At 45.3% G+C, this 7,858-nt stretch overlaps 1 non-coding gene across 1 annotated transcript; it reads left to right on the top strand.

Moving 5' to 3' along the window:
• The first annotated feature begins 3,297 nt into the window (after positions 1 to 3,297).
• On the top strand, positions 3,298 to 3,370 carry TRNAK-UUU (transfer RNA lysine (anticodon UUU)). Its single transcript has one exon. It is a non-coding gene; the product is annotated as a tRNA-Lys (tRNA).
• Positions 3,371 to 7,858: the final 4,488 nt, after the last annotated feature.

The following is a 7,858-nucleotide window of genomic DNA, read 5'->3' as shown; positions in this document are numbered from 1 at the left end:
TGGGTGCACGCTAATGTACCCCTACTGGTCAAAATGAATCCCAAGTTTTCCCCTACTACGTGCCTCATGATCATATTGTGGCTTTGACACGTAAAACCACAGACATTCTTTTCGCGTTTCTCCTGGTTGGTTCTCTAGGGGAGAAAAGCATATTTTCGCGCAAGTATACTGAAGTACTCTGCGCACCCTGGTAAAAGACGTACTTGCGAATATGGCTTTTCTAACATGCACTAATCAATTCACACAAAAGCTGATCTAGTGCATAAATGGGAAGAGCGACGTTGAAGGACGCCTCGAGGAATTGTCTACGAGAGAGCTGCCGCGTGAACTTAATTTCTTCACAGTGGGACATCTCTGTCTGCTCGATGTTGTTTCCCACGTTCCTTCATGACACATGGTCACCACAAAGAGTGGAAGTCGTTCCTGTTCATATTTAACGTAGCCTTTCACATCACCTGTTGAGCATGAGGACCAGCAGCTTTTCCCGAAGCCCCTCGCTTTCACTCATTTAACACGTTATCGTTTTTTTAAATATTAAAGTACTCTGTTTGCAGTATAGACTGCGTGGTAGAGTGCGCTCTTCGAAATGAGCGCTAATTGCACGAGCTCTCCGTTGTCACGATATAGCATTATTGAAGAACAAAGCTGTGCTGCCACCGCGCGGCTAGCAGGGCCACGCAACACGAAGGCAACACTGTGCAGCTGCACACCAGTAAATAAGGGGTGTGTTTTTTAGCTCCACCAAATTTTTAAAATTAGAAAAAAAAATTGGAGGACGCTTAAGCTTCGCTTTCAAGAGTGGAACGCGACAGCGTTATCGCACCCCGTTCGCACCGCCTACTCAAACGCGCTACGCCAGCCAAACGTCGCGATCGGCACAGATAGCCGGGCCCCGACGCGCCATGAAGGCGGGCGCGATCATGGGGCGAGTGGCGCGCCACGTTTCGGGGCAGCGCCGTACATTGCGAGGAGGGGGTCTTCTATGTTTGCCGCAAGATGGCTCTGCGTGTGCGCAGAGCGCAGAAGAAATGTAGCGGAAACGTACTTCGCTACTCGTGAAACTGCGACTTCTGTAAGTTACATGGTCATAATTACCGATATATACCGCAGTATAACTTTCTACGGCACGTTTCTAAGGCAACACAGCATTCACTAGAGGCGATTTTGTCCTGTTTTGAAGGAGCGAACTCGCGGCTGAGTGGTAGCGTCACCGTTTCACACTCCGGAAACCCTGGTTCGATTCCCACCAGCCCATTTTGCAAGATGTTTTCTTATTTATGAAGTGCCGTCTGGTATTTATCGCTCACGGCCAACGCCACTGACACCGACGCCGACGACACCGGCTTTTCTGCGACACGAGCTGTTTAACGCTGTCGCGTTAATATAAATCACGGTAACGTTATGTTTACAATTTGAGTGTACAGATAGCCAGCCTCTAGATATAGAGCAATTTACGCTATTACGTGCATAATTAGCGAAGTTGCATTAATTAATTTTCTATTTATCAACAATAGGCGGCCACAGCAAATGAGTACTTTGGGGCCTGTCCTCGACACTACCTATCCCAATGATTAAATTTTGCATAGCGGATTTCATGTGGGAGCTATGTGAACAATTCCCCTTGGCAGGCTCCTGAAACCGAAACTGGCTGGAAAAAGAGCATCTGAGTCGTCGACGTCGCCGCCCCCCAACCCTTTCGTGACATCTCCGAGGTCCCCGCCGGTCCGGCCCCTTGAGCAGCTTGCGTTATCTCTTTGCTATCTGTGGCGTTGGCCTAGCGCTTCAATGCCGGCAGGTCGCCAAATTTACTGCGTCATTCCTTGGGCCCTTGAAACGGCATTTCGTCGGTGGAAGTGGGCACGTGGCGCCCAAGGGAATGACGAAGTAAATTTGGCGGACTGCCGGCATTGAATCGCTAGGCCAACGCCACAGACAGCAAAGAGATAACGCAAGCTGCTCACGGGGCCGGACCGGCGGTGACCTCGGAGATGTGACGAAAGGGTTGGGGGCGGCGACATCGACGACACAGACGTTTTTTTCCAGCCAGTTTTGGTTTCAAGGAGCCTGCCAAGTGGAATTGTTGACGTAGCTCCCACATGAAATCCGCTATGCAAAATTTGATCTTTGGGATAGGTAGCGTCGAGGACAGGCCCCGAAGTATTCATTTGCTGTAGCCACCTATTGTTCATAATTAGAAAGTTAATTACCGCAACTTCGCTAATTATGCACGTAATAGCGTAAATTGCTCTGTATCTAGAGGCTGCCTATGCGTACTCAAATGGTAAACATCACGATACCGTGATTTATATTCTTCTAATTTAAAAAATTTTGTGCAGCTAAAAAAATAAACACCCCACATTTTGCATAAGCGACGAGCCAAAGCCGAGGGCGAATGTGGTGATGGGCACGACGAAGAACAAGCCACAGCAGTTGCCTTCGTTGAGTGTGGGCTGGCGTCTGCCGGCTGGGGTGAAGCCTGTGGCAGCAGCCGCTCGTAAAACTTAAACGGTGAACCAACGTATGTGGGTGATCTTACGGAATGGTGCCCATGTAAGGTTATGCGACGGTGGCACTCTTCAGTGCGTGGCTACAGCCTCCCCAAACGGCCGCAGTCATTGAGAAGACCAAGTGTTCCTTAAAAAAATATGCCTTAAAATCCAAGGCACACGTTTTACAGCGAAGCTGTCTATGGCTAGGATCCCCGGATTTTTTCGCGTTCATCAAGTCGACAGAAAACCGAGTGGGTCGATCCCTGCGGCCAGGAGCAAAATACATCGATTGAACCTTGGCCAAAAAAAATTTCTTAAATAAGAACGGAATCATTTGTCTTTGCATAGCGACCACATAACAGCTATAGGAGTAATTTCAAAGTAATAAATAAAATAATGGTTTTGTAAACTGCATTGAAACGCGTGTTTGTGTCATGTATCACTTTTAAGAGCAATGTGCGTAATGGGCGCACATCATGGAATCAGTGTTTGATATAAGTTGCACTAAATTAGGTGCAGCGTATCTACAACTTCGCTTACCAGCCGCCTTCGCCGGATTGGATTGGCGACGATTTTTTTTAAATCAAGAAAATCGTTCTACAGCAACCTGTTCTTCTGTCAATAGCGGACATTGTTGCCTCGCAAATACGAATGCATTTGTGGCATCTGACTTCTAGTCATGACGACATATATTTAAATGGAGTGCTGCGCTTTTGACAGCGGTTCGCTACTCCTTGGATAAATATTTAAATGTAATAAGAAGTTTAATTGTGTACTTCTCTGTACACAAGAAGCCGACTCATCGTTCGCCCGGATAGCTCAGTCGGTAGAGCGTTAGGCTTTTAACCTAACGGTCCGGGGTTCGAGCCCCCGTTCGGGCGATTTTTTTTTTTTTTACATCACGGTTTGTGAGCAATAATTGTGTGAATTAACGTCTTCGATCTGCACTGTGGGTTAGGAGGAAGGACGCGGTGGAGAGCTCTAGATTAATTTAGACCAATTGGGATTCTTTAACAGGAACACAAAGTACGGTGCATGAACGTTTTCTTTTTTTTTATGAGCTTCGGCACGCGACGAAGCGTCAAAAGCGTCGGTCGGGAACACGGTGAAGCGTGACGACGCGCAGCGATTATGTCTACTGCCGATGCTAGAAGTTTGCCGACGCCAGGCGAAGCTGCGCCGGCGTGCACCAATGAGAAGCTTCGACGCGTCGCAGGCGTCAACCAACCTCCGGCTGCTATGCCTATAATGGCCGCCTATGCGAAGGCGCCGGCACCAACGATCGTCCGAGTTCTTTGGACGCACGACGCGCGTGACAGTGTTCCTGACAGACAATGTTGTAATAGTAGGCCGACAACTACACGACCGACCGACCGACGACCGTGGGTTGCGGCAGTGCGACGTGGATCCGAAGCGACTTCGAACGACGCCGACTAATCCAACCTGCCCAATGGGTTCTGCCGGGCTCAATGCGATCGTCTGCTAAAACATCCAACCGAATCACGATTGCCGCAACGTCAGTGCTTGTTGTATGTGTATTCTGTTGTGCTCAAAACGAATGGAAACATGTTTACGAGCTCCGAAGTCTGGATAATCAGCTCTCGCCTATCGCCGATGTTGTTTACGTTACGCGTACGCCTAGCGCGTCCGTCGAGTTCGTAACTGGCGAGTGAACCAACCCAGCTGAGAAACTCTGTCGAAGGAAATGAATTTCCAGGTCCGTTCGGTGCTGCAGTGATTTAAAATATGGCACTCCTGACTTCGTGTGATCTGTGATGTGGTGAATGAACCGTGTGGAACTTGGGGTGGTCAACCGCGGCGTGTTTCGTGCGGTGTCGGGTGTCTCAAGTTTAACGGGCAAGCTCTGCGCTGTTTCCAGTGGCAAAGATAACTTCCGAAAGCGAATGACACTAGTAGCCGAACTATGGGAAATACTTACATAATCTGCCGTGCCGCCTGTTTCAGCTGACACTGCGCTCTTCTATTCGGCATGTGAATCGAGTTCAGTACAAGTTCACTGTACTCCTGCACTCGCTTCTTTCAAGTGCATCCGTCTTTTGGGCTAGTTGGGGATAAATCGCTCGTGTAGCAATCAAGAACACTGACGCACTGATGCATACGTGACAACGCAGTCATGTTTGAGTCAGCGTGTCCTTATACTTGAGCACTGCAAAAATAAATTATCTGTTTGCAACGTGTGCCCCGTGTGCAGCGCATAGCAGGACCTGCATCATGCAAGACCTGTGCATGTAGCAGCGTACACCATAATTGCTTCGATGCCTGCTTCGGAAGCAGCAAGTACTGAGTCAATGAAACTGTAATTGGATTTTTATCTCACTTTTTGTTCATGGAAAGTGTAGATGGTGTGAGTGCATTGTGGGGAAGGTGAAAATGTGTCATCAGTGTTTTGTACAGTCAGTATGCTTAAACTGCTTGAATCCCTTCAGCTTCTACTAAAATGTTTCTTGCTGCGATACTCTAAATTGTAGTCAGGACAAAGATCTACTCAACACCAAGTTACTGCGTTTGATTGACAAGTTAACACTTACACAACAACAATATGCCGATGCACAGCATATGTGCTTGCAATAAATGCATTCTGTAAAGGTGAACGACTGGGCCTACAATAACAAACTTTGTAGTAGCACTGCAAAAAGTGCTGCCATGCTTATCAGGCACAACAAAACTGTTGCACGTCCAACCTACTTCCTTGGAAGCACCTCTATAAAGACGGTTCGGGCCCTTCCCATTCTGGGTGTAACATTTAGCTATTCTCTCCACTTTTCTGCATATGTCACCAGCACTGTATCTAAGCATCGGCGCATTCTTGGGTTTGTGTCCCGTGTCTCCCTTCCCTGATGACGTAAGGTTTTCCGAGCACTCTACGCTTCTGTCATTCTGTCATGACTTGAGTACTGCTCATCGGTATAGTTCCCGTACCAAACTCGCGATGCTAACAAACTTAGGCTTGTTCGGCGCCGGACAACACGCACCCTCTACTCCCGTCTTTTCGGTTTTCGCAAGCTCGTGCCAGCCTACGAGGATTGCCTCAAACTCCTCAAGTAGCACACCCTGCAATACCAGCGCAACATTGCACTAGTCTATACTGCAGGGTGCTTAATGGCTCTCTGAACAGCACTAATCTTTCTTCACTTCGTCAGCACAGCCCGAGCCCTCATCGCGCCTCTATGGCCCGACACAACTCCATGATTATATCTGGCATACAGAGCTTTCTCTCCACCTCCCTTGGCCATTTGGATTCTCTTTCCTTGGAACCAAACTGAATTGGCACTCCTAGGAGTGTGTTGTGCACCCGTCGAATGTGTGCGTGTGTGCCGTGCTGTGTTATTGAGCAAGTGTGTGTGTGTGTGAGTGCGTGTGTGTGCACGTGGACGGCTTGAAGGAGGTGTCTTCTGCATCCAGCAAATTCCTGCTCTACATGGCTGGTTATCAGACGCTCTAACATACAGGCATCAGCCTCTTTTCTTTAGTGCCAAGTTACCCCTAAGATTATTATTATTATTATTATTATTATTATTATTATCATGAGCGAGGTACTATTACACTGTTAGAAGAATTCACCGATTAATTATATTCTGCTCTAGATAAGAACCTGTATAGTTGTGTTTTGTTTTTGGATTTAGCAAGAGCGTTCGAAACTGTAAATCACGATATTTTATTGGAAAAGTTGTTTCGTTTGGGTTTCAGGGGACCATTTTTTGATCTTATTTGCAATTATTTACATGATAGGTCACAGGTGGTCATGGGCAGTAAAGAAATTGTTAGCGTTAGAAAATATATTACAGCTGGGGTTCCACAGGAATCCGTGTTGTCTCCTCTCTCATTCAATTTATTTATGAACGACTTTCCCACGACAATTACAAAAGCCACTGTGTATCAATATGCAGATGATACAGTTCTACTCACTCGCCATATGCATTATGAGGAAGCTATTAGCGCCCTACAATATGCAGTTCATAAGGCTATGTAATGGTTTGAAGAAAACTGTGTATATATCAGTGCTAAGAAAAGCAAAATCATGTGCTTTCGTAGTCCATTAAAAACTGAAAAAATAAACTTGCCAATATTTCTACATAATGAACATTGTATTTCATGTAAATGTACTGCTATAGAATATGTGGAGACATTCAAATACCTGGGTATAACGTTCAACAGCGGCATGTCTTGGCAGCATCACATGGCGTTTTTATGTGGCAAACAACGGAGTGTTGAATATTCACTTTTCACCATAAAGGGTTTAGTACCTCTACCAGTCAAGAAAATGATAGGGCATGCACTAGCGTACAGTGGGCTGAGGTATGGTATAACGATCTTCGCCTTTTGTACAGAGCGCTGGAAAAATCGGATTGATAAACTAGTATAAAATATATTTAAAAATGTGGCTTATGGTACTACACTGAATGACAATAATATTTTTCAGGAATTAGGATTTTGCACATTGGAGGATTTATTTACCAGAACTGTTATTATGCGGCATAATTGGAGTGATGAATTCAGAGAGGCATACGATGCAGCTCGATTGTTAAGAAATAAAAACACATTAAGGTACCCTATTCCACTACTAAGTATGGTGAAGCGAGAAGAAGCATATACATCCCAAAAATATTTCACGATTTCGCCGATGAATTCTTTTTGGCAACTTCGAAAAAACAGTTGAAGAAATTATTGATGAAATGTTGAAATTTAGTCCTGATTTTTACTTAAGTTGTTTATGTGTTTCTCTTTATTTACTATGTCATTGTCTGTTAATGGGTAATACTACCAACCATTCTTCTGAAAGTTGAAAAAAAAACGTGTTATTATGTCAATGTCTACCTTTTCACCTTTTATGTAAATATGTAACCACATCGCTGTACCGACTCTGCCGGGCCTAGTCGCACAAGTCCTCGTGGACTTAAACAGGCCCGTTTCCTTGTTTTGCTTTTGGATGTGTGTCAATAAGTATTATTATTATTATTATTATTATTATTATTATTATTATTATTATTATTATTATTATTATTATCATCACTACGACCACATTGATTGTGTTGAAGCCAGCGTGACGCATAATTCAAGATATTTCTGGAGCTTTGCGCGCTCTCACTCTTCTAAAAAGAGTGCCAAAGATGTACGTCTTCATGAAAATAGTGATGTCGCCTTGAACACTGCTGATGCCTTTGCAGAACATTTCTGTTTGCTATATGGTGTGAAATATGCTTCAAGTAACCTTCCTTCTCAATGTGGCACAGTGTGTAAGCTATCAGTGAATGAAAACCTTGTTTCCAAGTGTATGAAGTGCCTTAAACCTTCCCTTTCTTGTCGTGTTGATGGTATTTCTTCCGCAGACCTTAAGACGTATGGAAGCA

This window comes from Dermacentor andersoni, chromosome 1 (genome assembly GCF_023375885.2).
Source record: "Dermacentor andersoni chromosome 1, qqDerAnde1_hic_scaffold, whole genome shotgun sequence".
Lineage (NCBI taxonomy): Eukaryota > Metazoa > Arthropoda > Arachnida > Ixodida > Ixodidae > Dermacentor > Dermacentor andersoni.
The sequence above is the reverse complement of the archived record's forward strand: the minus strand, read 5'-3'. Positions and strand labels throughout refer to the sequence as shown.